Raw genomic sequence first — 13736 nt, 5'->3', positions numbered from 1 at the left:
TTTGACCTACTGTAAAAGGTAAGACTTTTAAATATTTTCTCTCTTATGTCTGAAGCACAAAACGTTAATGAACTTCTTACTGATCAGCAGTTTAATGTACTGTGTTTAAACAGAAACATGGATTAAACCAAAGGAGTCTGTAGCATTAAATGAAACTAGTCCTCCTGGTTGCAGTTATATACACCAGCCTGGTCTAACTGGCAGAGGAGGCATCGCGATTCTTTATAATGATTATCTCAGCATGACACAAAAACCTGGACAGTTGGTATGAAGAACTTCAAACGCATTTGTGGCAGTGGGGGCGTGGCTTAAGGCCAATTTATGCTGACAACCCAGTCCTCGCAGATTGCGTCTGCGAAGCCCCCCCGCAGACGCTCTGCTCGCACCTCCCAAAAATTGTGACCACCGCAGACAGTGTCGCAGACAAGAGCGCTCTGATTGGTCCACTCTATATCCGCTGTACACGCACTTCCGCTTCCTTACTTTCCCGGTTTGGTTTGTTTTCACGACCGCCATTTTTAAAAACACAAGCAAAGATGGAGCAGCACGAAAAGCAGTTGATCAAGGAAGTGAGGAAGTACGTACATCTATACAACTCCAGTTCTAGTCATTATAAGCATAATTATAAGTAACCGGAGGATAAACACTCCACTAACCACACCCACCAACTACTCCTAGGGATTTCGCGACTTCGCGCCCCCTTGCATTGTGGCAGTGAATAACATCGCGCACGCCTATTAGTCCCCGCTCAACGATAAATTACAACGGTCTGCGAAAAGCTATCTGCGAAAGCCTTGTCGCAAGAGCATGCAGAGGCCCTTAGTGTCAGTTTGTGAATGTAGGGCGGGGCCAGGGAAGGTGAGTGGCAAAGTCAATGCACCTGTTGTCAATTAAATGTGTGCGCGCGTTTGTTGCAGTGACTGTGGAGAACAGAAAAAGAGGGAGAGAGCAGAGAGAAGAGATTTCCCCAGACCAAAACACAACTGTGTACGCACATGTCTGTGTACCTAAATGGACGTTAAAGCTGAAAAACAACATGAAAATAAAAAGGTGTGTGTGAACGTCATCACTCGCCTGCCATGCTTCTGTACTCCACCCACATGAGGGACGTATTAGAGTGGTGCTGAAACCCGGGAGTACAGAAGGGAACCACCACATGAAGTCTTCCCCATTGAAGGATCTCATCCATGCCCTCGCTACTGCCCAGCAGAACCAGAATCAAGCGCTGACCGCCCTCTGTAAGGAACAAGAGCAATGCTTTGAAGCCTTGACACTTGCCCAGCAGGAAGATCGCCAAGCGTACCGGCATCTGCTTGTGTTGTCGGGGACCTCGACCGCAGCGGACCCTCCCCACAGCACCCTCACAAAGATGGACCCGTACAACGATCCGGAAGGCTTTAATTGCTCACTTCAAGCCAGCAGCCTAAGTGTGGGGGTGGCCAGTCGAGCAGCGCGCGGCATGCCTACTTCCGCTCCTGACTGGCGAGGCACAGCCCGCCACACAGCAGCTCGCTGCCGGCAGCCAGCTCATATACACTGACCTGAAGAGAGCCATCCTGCAGTGTGTCGGCCACTCTCCGGAACATCGCCAGTGCTTCTGGACACGGACATTGGAGGTGGTCAGCCGGCCGTTCGCATTCGACCAATAGCGCTGAGGGTGGAAGACCATGACACTAACAGGATCATCGATCTGGTGACACTGGAACAGTTTATCGCTCAACTTCCGGAAGGAACGGCAGACTGGGTCCAGCGTCATCGCTCAGCGTCCCTGGAGCAAGCCATCAAGTTGGTGGAGGGCCATCTGATGCCGGTTCCGACAGCAGGCGGATGGGTCGCCTCTTCTCCCTTCTCTTCCCATCCCCACCCCATTCCCCCACCACAGAGACGGGGGCTGGCTCCACACAGCTGGCCCACCGCACCAGTGGTGTCCTCCCGTATTCTCCTTCCGCGTCTGTGATTGAGGAATCACACAGTGACTGGAGCAGCCCGGCGGTCCTGGTACCCAAGACTGATAGATCGGGTCTGGTTCTTTGTAAACTATAGAAAAAAAAAGTCAACGTGGTGTCTAAATTCGACACATACCCAATGCCTCGCATTGATGAGTTGCTTGATCGGTTAGATGCTGCTCACTTTTATTCGACACTGGATTTAACAAAGGGATATTGGCAGATCCCCTTGACTCCTCTATCCTGAGAGAAAATGGCCTTTTCCACACCGTTTGGATTACACCAGTTTGTCACGCTTCTTTCTGGGTTATTTGGGGCTCCCGCCCCATTCCAGCAGCTCATGGAGAATATCCTCAATCCCCACACTGTCTATGTGGCAATGTACCTTGACGACATTATCACGTACAGCAATAATTGGCCTCGGCACCTTGAACACCTTAGGGCTGTCCTAGAGTCACTGAGGCATGTGGGTCTCACAGCTAACCCAAAAAAAAATGTGCAATTGGGTGGGTGGAAGTAGAGCCCTGCACTCCCGCGGGACCCGACGCAAAGCAGTGCGGCGCGGGACAAATTTTGAAAGCTCATTGCGGGCACGAGGGGGAGTGCACAATGCAGGCGCGGGCGAGAGAGGTGATAAGCTGTAGTCCCACTAACTAAAAACATGTTTAAAATAAAATTTATAAATTATTAATTTATGTCTATCGTACATAATTTGTGCTGGATATTTTATTTGGCATTAATAAAAACATTTTAAGATGCCTAAATTTGTGGATGTGGTCTAATCTCGCGTACGTTTCCGATTCCTTTCCGCTCTTCCGTGTTTGAGATCTCCGATCATGGCAGAAGAGCAGAGCTCCTCTAGTGAAGCTCACAGTGCTTCAGAAGTAAGTGCTGCTTTAAAAAGAGGTACATTTACTGTTAAAAAGTCAAGAGTATTAGTCCTAAGTATTAAAAAGTATTAAAAAGGACTGTGTATCGCACAGATTGTTCAATTTAAAACTAGAAATAGACATTGTATAATCTGAGGAGCTGGTTGTGGTTGCGCAGCACTTCATATGAGAGGAGAATGAAATCGCGGTTGGAATCATAACGCCACAGACTCGGAAGTGGGAGTGCGAGTGCGCAAAGCGAGAGCTGTCAATCAAAGCGAGAGCTGTCAATCATGAGCGCATGCAGCGCTCAACTTGGAATGTGTCAGCAGAATGTCAGTGTCTAAACAATAAACTTACAATAAATGAAGGATCGGTCAGTGGAGAACTCAGCTAAGCTCAGCATGTTTAACTCCCCAAGCCAATGACAAGAACTTTCGTGGGAAATAACGTGAACGTCTGCATCATGCGGGATTTGGGGGCGGGAGCAGGACAAAATATGGCAGGCGCGGGCTGGAGCGGGACTGAAAATCAATTCTTTGCGGGAGCAGGACTGAAAATTCTGTCCCACGCAGACCTCTAGGTGGAAGTACGGTATCTGGGTCATGGGCAGGTGTATCCCCAAATTGACAAGACTGCTGCGATTGCGGCTTGCCCGAGGCCCAAGACCAAAAAGGGGGTGAAGCAGTTCCTGGGGCTGGCTGGCTACTATCCTAGGTTCATACCTAATTATTCAGATGTCACCAGCCCACTGACTGATCTCACTAAAAAGGGAGCACCAGATCTGGTCCAGTGGACGGAGTAGTGCCAACAGGCTTTCACCAAGGTAAAAGCTGCAAAGTGTGTGTGTGTGTGGGGGGGGGGGACTTTGACACTCCCCTGACTTCTCTCTCCCCTGCATTTTACAGACAGACGCATTGGACAGAAGGCTGGAGGCCGTTTTATACCAGAAGGTGGAGAGCAAAGAACTGTAAATCAGCTGCAAGCTCTCGATGTACGAAAGTATGTACAGCACTATTAAAAAGAAGTGCCTGGCCATCAAGTGGGCAGTCCTCACCTTCCTGCTGGGGTGCCCTTTCACTCTCTGTTCGGACCACGTGACCCTCCAGTGACTCCACCACATGACGGATGCCAATGTGCGGATCACCCATTGGTATCTCACCCTCCAGGAGGTTACATGGTTACATTCGAGGTGGTCCACAGGCCGGGGCACAGATGGTGGTGGCAGACTTCCTGTTCCATTGAAGGGGGAGTCCACTGCAGGATGGATGGCTCCCTGGCCCGAGTCGACCGGTGGGGGTATGTGGCAGTGGGGACATTGCCTAGCGGCAGTTTGAGAATGGAGGGCGGGTCCAAGGTTTCTTTATTTGTACCATACCATAGTACTGGTAAATTCGTTGTGCAGGCAGGAATTCAGCGATCCCAATACAAAATAACAGCTACGTAAAATACATTGTAACAGACAAGACAACAACAGTACACACATCCTAACATATGGGCAATTCCATGTAAATGTCAACCTCACCATGCAAAAATAAAGCAACATGTAATACATCAAAACCACTCCCAGAGATATCACCTAGGCCTGTATTTTACAGATGTGAATAAGTTGAACCAATTTGTAACCAACCTAATATGTCACTGTCAGTCTTTCTTTCTTATAATGTAAACCCCAAGCTAAAACCAACTTTGATCATGTACAATTCTATATTATTGCCACAAGCCACAGAAATGTATGCTAAAATCCACAAAACAGCAAAACAATAGCCATCCTAAATATTATTTAAGAACTTTGATAGTTTTAGCTGATATTTAGAGAGTTTTTCAAAGGGTTATGGTGGTTAAATTGCTGATTTTCTAAACATATGCCATGTCTATTTCAGACGCGTCACATCCATAACGCTGACTTTTCCTTCCGAAACTCTGCATGAAATACAAAATATTTTAAAGATTGAATATTCACCTTGGCCCTCTCTATCAAATGGATATCTCCATTTTGACATTAGGTTTATAATTTCAGAGTTTGATAAAAATGTACAGTCACCCAAGAAAAGTGATACTTTTTCTGTCACATCCATAACGCATCTTTTATTGGCATTTTCTGGCATGCCCTAGATGTACTATGGGAATTGTTCTTGTTCTATCACTTCTCCAGTATGGTACAGCCTTAAAATATGCAACACCTGTTTAAATACTGGGAGACAATAAAACATGCACTGGGTCATTTGTTGCCATTTTGAGTTCAAGTGTCACGTCCATAACGCTGGAATTGCTCATATACAATCCTTAAAAGTGTGATCTTTAAAAAGTGCTTCATCATCAATTGTTCAGTATGAACAAAATTATTCACCTCTGGGCCTTACTGTTCAGCAATACAATTGCTGTTGGTACAAAGCTCTTTCTGTACCGTTTTGTCCTTCCCTTAGGGACCCCAAAACGACGACCAGAGCGAAGGAGCTGGAACTCACCATGCAAAGGGTGTGAGCCATCTGTAAGAATACAGGTAGCTTTACGTTGTAACCATGTCATAAAGAGAAGACATGGTGGGTTGAGGCTTCCCAATTAGCCACCCAACCCATTTATTTGGTTCAGGGAGTTTTTGTCCTGTAGTGACAGATTACCAAACCAAGACACGAAGGCAAAAGATAACAATGACTCAGTAAAAGCATGAAAAAATAGGGTCAGCATAGTTTTATCAATGTTAAAATGGAACAATTTCCGAAGATAAAACAACCGCTGATGTCCCCTCTTGCATACTGCTTCGCAGTTCTTGTTAAAAAAGTCAATTTATCATCAACGACAATCCCAAGATACTTGTAATTATCCACGCGTTCAACAGATTGGCCCTTGATGACTGTGGGATCATGGTTTGGAGCCTGATTTCTAAAATCAATAATCATGTCCTTTGTTTTGGATGTATTAAGCACCAAGAAAGAAAGATCACACCACCTAATAAAATCCTCCAAGACTGGACCATAGCTGTATTCATTATTGTGTAACAAACTTACAATGACGGTATCGTCTGCAAATTTTAAAATATGCCTGTTTTCATAGATCACTCTTATACATATCTGTATAAAGGATAAAAAGTAAGGGACAGAGAACACATCCCTGAATGAATAAGTTTAACCAGACAATTCCCCTGTGGGAAATCGTGAGAGTGATGCAGTGGGCGTAGCAGTCGCTATTGCAGGAGTTGTACTGTACTGTGTGAATGTGTGACTTGCTATGATGCTCCGATGCTATGATCATGTGTGTGTTTGAGAGAGAGAGAGAGAGAGCAGCCCCTCCCCCATCTGCTCCCTGACTGGAGCTTGTTGCCTTGGTGACGGTGCTCAGGTGCAGAGCAGAGACATAAGATTACAGGCAGAGAGAGATTTTTCTCAGATTTCCTTCTCCTCGAACAACGGCGATTTACACAAAAATGAAAGGAGGTATTCACAAAATTCTTTCACATTGAGCGCTACAAGGCTCTCATTAACACATTGATGTAATTTTTTTGTCCCTAGTGTAAAAAAATGTGGACAACAGAGCGAGTTGAAAACAACTGACATTTCTGATTTTGTAGTAAAAGCACTGTCGGAATTATAATGGGAGTCAATGGAGCAGTTGGGCTGTGAACCTGTCACTTTGAGGCTTCTTGTGAGAAAACTGTAAATCCTATCGTTTAGGTAGACACATCACGTGAATCAAGACAAGTGTGACTCCAACTTTTGAGAAAATTATGTGTGTAGAGCATTTTTTAAGGATTTTCCACTAGGAGACCAACTGGTTTGGGCAATACAATCACAGGCCACAGAGTCCATGCGGCTGCACCGCTGTGGCATATTCTGTGATGCAAAATGGTTCACCAATCACCATACAGACAAACACACTACAGTCACTACACAGCTATCAAGAGCAATTACCAAGCACAAATGTTACAGGGGCAAAGACAGGTTTTTAATTTGGGCACCATGGCGACCCTAAAATTTTTTTTTTTTACTATTTTCACGCGTAGCATGCCGAAAATTTTTGACGTATCATATTTAGTAATTTTTTTTAACCAATTATAAAATATATCGAGCAATAAAAATAACAAATTACATAATCATGTGCAAGTATAAAGTAGTGCTGTATCTAAAAAGTCAAAAGTTTTCTCCAACATTCTGAATAAATAAAGATTAAAATATTTTGTAAGCCTAATTATGATCACAGCATCTATTTGGGCACACATCTATTTCAATTCAACTTCCAATATAATTTGGTATAAATTAATTTGGGCATAAATGGGATAAAAATAATTTTCACCTAAATTTAAAAATAAGCTGGTACAAAGCAGATTACATAAAAGTCCCTCATAAAATAGGTCATAAAAATCCATAGCGTACCTGGCAACTGTAAGGCAGCTGTTGCAGACGACAAGTCAATGACCTCGACCTTGTGAACAATATCGTCTGATGTCTTCTGACTGTTCTGTCGTGTGATAAACCTCCCCATTCCCCCGCCTGTAGACTTAATAATGCCATCGATTGCGCGTTTTCCATGAATATATGAACTGCTGTTCTTATTATGTGATTTACCAGTTGTCTTAGGTCTACCAGGACCCGGCATGACGACCACTTGTCAATCTAATATACTATCAACAGTATCACAAACCGACAGCCACGTGTTATCATGAATCGTTGAGAATTTCACAACATAAACAAAGGAAGTATATTTTATGACATTCAGACGTCAGACTCAGACATGGTTTACGGTAATCGCTAGACGCATTTCATGTTCACTTCATGTTATGAAGCGACTGAACAACAAATTGAAATATATATGCAAAAAAATTACATTTAACAATAATTTAAAAATATTTTGGGTTCTCCACCCTCATGAAACAGGATATTTTCTAATTTGGGCGATTTTCGTAAGTTCTATTTTGGGCCTTTTGACAAGCCCGTAATTTGGGCGCCGTTATACGGTATGTAATTGGGGCTGTATTTGCCCTTGTGTTATGTCAAAGACACTCAAAGTTACACAGTAATGACATCGGATTCTGACATCAGCCATCTCAGTAACCAAATTTTAGTTTTGTTTTTCTTAACCAACATGATCTTGTGTGTATATCTTATAACATAGATCTTCGTTTTCCTTGTTAAATGTATCTGTGAAGATACTCAGTCGTCCAGGTACATAGTAATCTGTGGTTGGTAGAAGAGAGCAACTGGACTTGCTTGAAAAGTCTTGAAGACGTTTCGCCTCTCGTCCGAAAGGCATCATCAGTTCTGTCTGTCTAATAGGGAGTATCAAGTATTTATCCTCTCATGGATCATAATAGAATCCAAATCAGAATGCTGATGGCTGCATTGAAGGTGGCTGATAGATGTCATAGACACCCACCTCTGTTCAGTGATGGTCGTTCCAGGCTGACAAAATTGAGAGAGCAAGTCCAGTTGCTCTCTTCTACCAACCACAGATTACTATGTACCTGGACGACTGAGTATCTTCACAGATATGTTTCTACACACTTTGGGATGAGTTCCCTTCGACTAGTGCGGGAGGATGAGAGAACTTCCAGAAAACTGGCAGACATCTTAGCCAGAGAGGATCGTTCAATTTTGTCAGCCTGGAACGACCATCAGTGAACAGAGGTGGGTGTCTATGACATCTATCAGCCACCTTCAATGCAGCCATCAGCATTCTGATTTGGATTCTATTATGATCCATGAGAGGATAAATACTTGATACTCCCTATTAGACAGACAGAACTGATGATGCCTTTTGGACGAGAGGCGAAACGTCTTCAAGACTTTTCAAGCAAGTCCAGTTGCTCTCTTCTACCAACCACAGATCCTTGTTAAATGTATACTTACATGGTACTTGGTTAATTAATTGCAACTGATTGAACCAAATGATAAGACATAACTTGGTTTAAAATTTGGTCTCCCAGTGAAGCTGGTTTGGCATTGACTAGGAGACCAAATCTGGCCACTAACTATGTTAAAAAATGTTTAAAAATGGTAGAGTGAAATTTGTGGCTGAAAACACAGTTTTAAAGAGAAATGTAGAGCATTTTTTTAAAGCTGTGTACACTCTAGCTCACTCTAGCTCGACTGCATAGACACTCATTATAAAGTCTGAATTTCTCCAGAATTGATCATGGCAATTGATCTGTGACTGATCAAAAAGTATAGAACCTAGCAAAAAAGTTGAATGCCAGATCCACACAGGAGAAGTTTGTCTCCATTTTAAAGTTTGAATCAAGTCTCTAGGAGCAGCGGATGTTTGAAAAACGTTGAAAATGTGCGATTTCTTTCATTTATTCCCATAGAAATTAATGGGAAATTTTGCGTGATTTTTTCGCGACTACGTCACAAATCGTAGAATGCTGAACAAAGTAATAGCACACCAAGTCCGATCAAGCCGCACGTTTTGATGTATTGTTTGTGTGCGATGTACGGTTATTGGGTTATTCGAAATTTGTACGGAAGATGAATAAGTTTAAGAAGAAGAAGGAAAAACACGCAGAAGAAGAGTTTGCAGTGCCTAATAGAGTGCTTCGAGGTCAGCGCAAACCCAGCGGCGGCCATATTGGAAGTCAAAGGTCGCCTGGGTCAGGCTGTGTCAGTGCATTGTTGTTGTTCAGCGAAGCAAAAAGGCGTGACAATGCCGAATACGTGCGTCATTGTTGGCTGTAGTAGCCGGGGGGGAAAAGGGTGGCAAAAGCTTCCACAGACTCCCTAAAGTCATGACTAACCAGGGAATTGCAGCACAGGAGAAAAGCGAGCGGAGGAGATGACAGTGACTACGTTTACATGCACATCCAAATCGAGCTGCTGTCGGTAATCGAGCTGAAGGTCCCAGCAGGGTGCCAGAGAAATCCAATCCTACATGCACACACTGAAATCGGGCTATAGTGTGAGGTGCATTGTGCACCCGAGCCACAGGTGGCGCAACACGCCCCATCGTGTTGGTACACTTCCGGTTGTCGTCATGAAGAAGAGCTATTCAAGAGTGTAAACAAAGTTATCAGTTCCGTGTTCTCCACTGCGCGTTTTTCTCCCGTCCATGAATTTTAATATATTCAACTCCTTAAGCTGAATGAGCATGAACTCTGTCTCCTCATTGCTCCAGAAGTGCACGTTTCTGCTTGCCTGTGGCAGTGGGGGCGTGGTCAAGTGCCGGTCTGTGACAGGAGGGCGGAGCCAGGGAAGGTGAGTGGCAGAATCACTACACCTGATGGTAATTAACCTGTGTTTGTGTGTCTTCCCAGTAACCGCGCCCTATTTAAGGAGGCAGAGGGAGAGCAGAGGGGACAGCTCATCCCGGGACTAGAACACAGCGCGCGCGCGTGTTTTTCTCTCAAGAATAAAAGTAGGCTGTTAAACTGAAAAGTCTGACAATAAAAAGCCTATTAGTACCAGAAGCTTTGTCCTGCCGTCCTCTGTGCTCCACCCACACTTCAGAGAGCTCTACATCGCCATTTTCTCTTCTTCGTTTGTTCCTCCTGACCTCTTCTGCTGCTCGCTACTACTGTTGTCATGCCGACCGAGGCTGTTGTGTTTCCCGCTTGTGGTCTCGTCACTCGTCACTTCCGGAAGTAGCTCGACAACTAGCTCGATAGGGTATACATGCACAAAGTAGCTCGGCAGAAATCGCATAAACTAGGTCGTGTAGCTCGAGTCCGAGAAATCAAGTTCGGTTCAATTTCAGCCGAATTAAGGTGTATACATGGCATTTTGAACTTCGATTTCAGTTGAGCAACGGCAGAAATTCGATTCTCTCTATGTGCATGTAAACGTAGTGAGTGGCTGGCTGCCATTAACCGATCAAATTTAGGACAACTTGACTGTATCCGGATTTGTTCTGATCACTTTGTGACAGGTAGGTTAAATTGTCTTGAATTTCATAGCTACTAAAATAAATGTGATACAAACTATTATCTTTTCTATGTACTTTCAGCAATGATTAATGGATATACTTGTCACATTAGGTAGCTTATGTCTACTGCAGTGCATTGTTGCATCAAATGGCATTTAAGATCTAGGCCTAGTAATGTTTATGTACACATGCTTTAGTTCACAAAATGGACTTGGGTGAAACACTAGATAGTTCACAAGATCGATGTATGTCACATGCAGCAACAAGCTGCGGTCAGCTTTCCATTCCTTCTCACTAACAGTGTATGGATCTACATTCCCAATGAAACGTACCTTCTCAGCATAACGCTCCCGTGCCTGCTTATCCAAACTTTCACAGTAGTGCTCCATCACTTCAGATGTCTAAATTCTTAAAAAATCCAAGCTTCTAAGCCCTCTAACGCGGAAACGAATCGGTGAATGTGTACTCTATGATGTGTACTCTATGGCTACGTTCACACTGCAGGCTGAAGTGACTCAAATCCGATCTTTTCGCCCATATGTGACCTGTATCCGATCTTTTATTGACAATATGAACGACACAGATCCGATTTTTTTCAAATCCGACCCAGGCCGTTTGGATATGTGGTCCTAATTCCGATTCCTATCCGCTCTTTTCATATGCGACTTCAGTCTGAACCGCCAGGTCGCATTCATCCGACTTACACGTCATCAACAAGCCACAAACGTCACTATTCTGCGCTGAAGTAGGCGGTGGGTCTCTCAAAAAAAGTTACAACAACATGGCGCATAATCACGGGCGCAGATAGAGGGGGGGACGGGTGGGATTCGTCCCACCCAGATTTAAATTCACTTCGTTCGGTCCCCCCCCCACACACACACACTTTGCATAAGGCAAACCTCACGGAAAAATCAAAAGACTAATTACCATTCGGTTTATTGAGGTGCACAGCAGTGTATACACAGTTGCAACAATTCACATAAAACAAAGACTGATATTCGGTTGGTTGAGCTGCGCAGACTGCACAGGTTGCGAGCTCGAGCTTGGTTGCTATAGTAACCCACAACAAGTTTGACAGGCATATCGGGGTTGGTTTGTTGGCAGCTTTGTCCCCCCCAGTTTTTTGTCCCCCAGTTCAAAAAACGTATCTGCGCCCCTGCGCATGACATCAATGTGAGGGATGCTTCGGGCTGTGAAGGTTCTGAATCTTCTCAATGGAAGGACGCAGAGGTTAGGGAGCTGATTTCCATTTGGGGGGATACAGCTATTCAAGCTAGATTGGATGGGTCATACTGCAACCGGGCGGTTTTACTTCCGTAAACACTGGCCATGCTCACTGCGTGTGACGTCGTCGTATCCTGCAATGCGCATGCGGAACACTTTTAGGTCGCTTTTCGTTCATACTGAGGATCACATACAAGTCGCATATATTTGTTAATGTGAACGACCTCACAAAAAAATCGGATTTCACAAAAAAATCGGAATTGAGCATTAAGCCTTGCAGTGTGAACGTAGCGTAAGAGCGCTCTGGAGCGAGTGACTTCCAAGATGGCCGCGCAGACCGCAGTGTTACTATTTTTAGCATCATCTCGGAGCACTCTATAAAGCCCTGCGTATAAAACCAGCCCTGAGTTAAAGTAAGAGGTTTCATTGCTGCCAGAGCTAATTGTTAGACACAGTTCTCTCTCTCCAGGGATCAGAGGCTTCGAGCTCAACACCATACGATTCTTCTAACAACAAGACCTCCCGGTTCGGGAAACCATGCCTAAAACAGTCCCCTATGATTTCATCCATTTTCATTTTCAGTGTGTAAAGCTTTCTGCTCAACACACTGCAGAGGGGGTGATTCTGCCTGATTAGCTTAACAATAATAATAATAATAATAATAATTTAAAAAAATAAATAAAAACCCCGAGGAAAACAAAAAGTCTGAGAAATCAAGTTGAAATTTTGAGAAATAAAAAGTTGGAATTGCAAGGAAGTCGCAATTTAGAGAAAGAGGAAAAAAAATAACCCGTGATGGAAATGAACTTGAAGTGAAGATTTAAATACTTTCAATATACAACTAAACAGGTTAGCCAAACTACAACTCTCTCCTGAGTGGATAAATAGTGCACTATCTAGGGTGCACACGGCATTATTTCATACTGAACGGAGTTCCTAAAACAGTAAAGTGGAGATATATTTGGGATTCGACCACACACCTTCAGTTTAACTTACCTCAGGGTTTTAAATCCTCAGAGCCAGACACAATAACGTGTTTTTATTTTTATAACTCGAGGGGCTAAAGCGGCTCAAGCGAGCAGCGTTTTTTTCTTCTCCAGTGTTTTCTGGCGGTTGGAGAAGCAGCTACTGGACGCGTTACCGCCACCACCTGGACTGGAGCGGAGTTTCAGGGTGGAGTACGCCTATCCCAGCCGAACCCAAAAGCCAGTATCTCACTGGGCTGCGACAGCCTGCGAACGTCATGCGCGAGAAAGTTTCAAAAGTGTCTTGAAACATTCGCGGGGCTTCTCAATTTCCTCGCATGAGTCGCAAAGTGTCGCTCCTTCATCGCTGATATTTTGAACATGTTCAAAAAATTAGTGCGACAAAATTTCTCTCAAAATAGCCGCAAATGCATCGCTGGTGTCGCAAAGCTGTCACGAACCCTTCTCAAGTCAGTTTCCGTGAGACAGGAGGTGCGAGTTCTTCAGCCAGTATCTCACTGGGCTGCGACAGCCTGCGGCTAGTTGGAGACACAGCAATTGCGATAAAATATGTGAATATCAATTCAGTGTGATTCCAAATGAAAATTGTCGCTAATTCATATATTTTATCACAATTGTTGTGTCTCCAACTAGTCGCAGGCTGTCGCAGCCCAGTGAGATACTGACTTAACCCTCACACACTTCTACTAACAATTATAATGTAATTTTAAAAAGTGTAATGTTGCATGCCTGGACCCATTTGGTTGTTCTGAACATGTCCGGATTGGGGGTTTTTTTGTTTGTTTTCTGCCAGAAGCTAAAATTCTGTGGGGCTGGAATAATAAAGACTCCTATGAGGCACATAAAGCCAGCATCTTTTT

At 44.1% G+C, this 13736-nt stretch overlaps 1 protein-coding gene across 2 annotated transcripts in view; it reads right to left on the bottom strand.

The window, feature by feature from the left end:
- The window catches only part of LOC132865873 (zinc finger protein 345-like), a 53025-nt gene extending 40035 nt beyond the window's left edge, over window positions 1-12990 (bottom strand). The window contains exon 1 of one of the 2 annotated variants that reach the window (XM_060898384.1): window positions 12887-12990. The gene's annotated coding sequence lies outside the window, so the exon portion shown is untranslated. Of the gene's footprint in view, window positions 1-7185; window positions 7256-12886 lie in introns of those variants that run through there. The other variant, XM_060898385.1, reaches the window with a different exon arrangement.
- Window positions 12991-13736: the final 746 nt, after the last annotated feature.

Source organism: Neoarius graeffei, chromosome 18 (genome assembly GCF_027579695.1).
Source record: "Neoarius graeffei isolate fNeoGra1 chromosome 18, fNeoGra1.pri, whole genome shotgun sequence".
Taxonomy (NCBI): Eukaryota; Metazoa; Chordata; class Actinopteri; order Siluriformes; family Ariidae; genus Neoarius; species Neoarius graeffei.
Note: the sequence above shows the minus strand (reverse complement) of the source record. Positions and strands in the feature narration are given on the sequence as shown.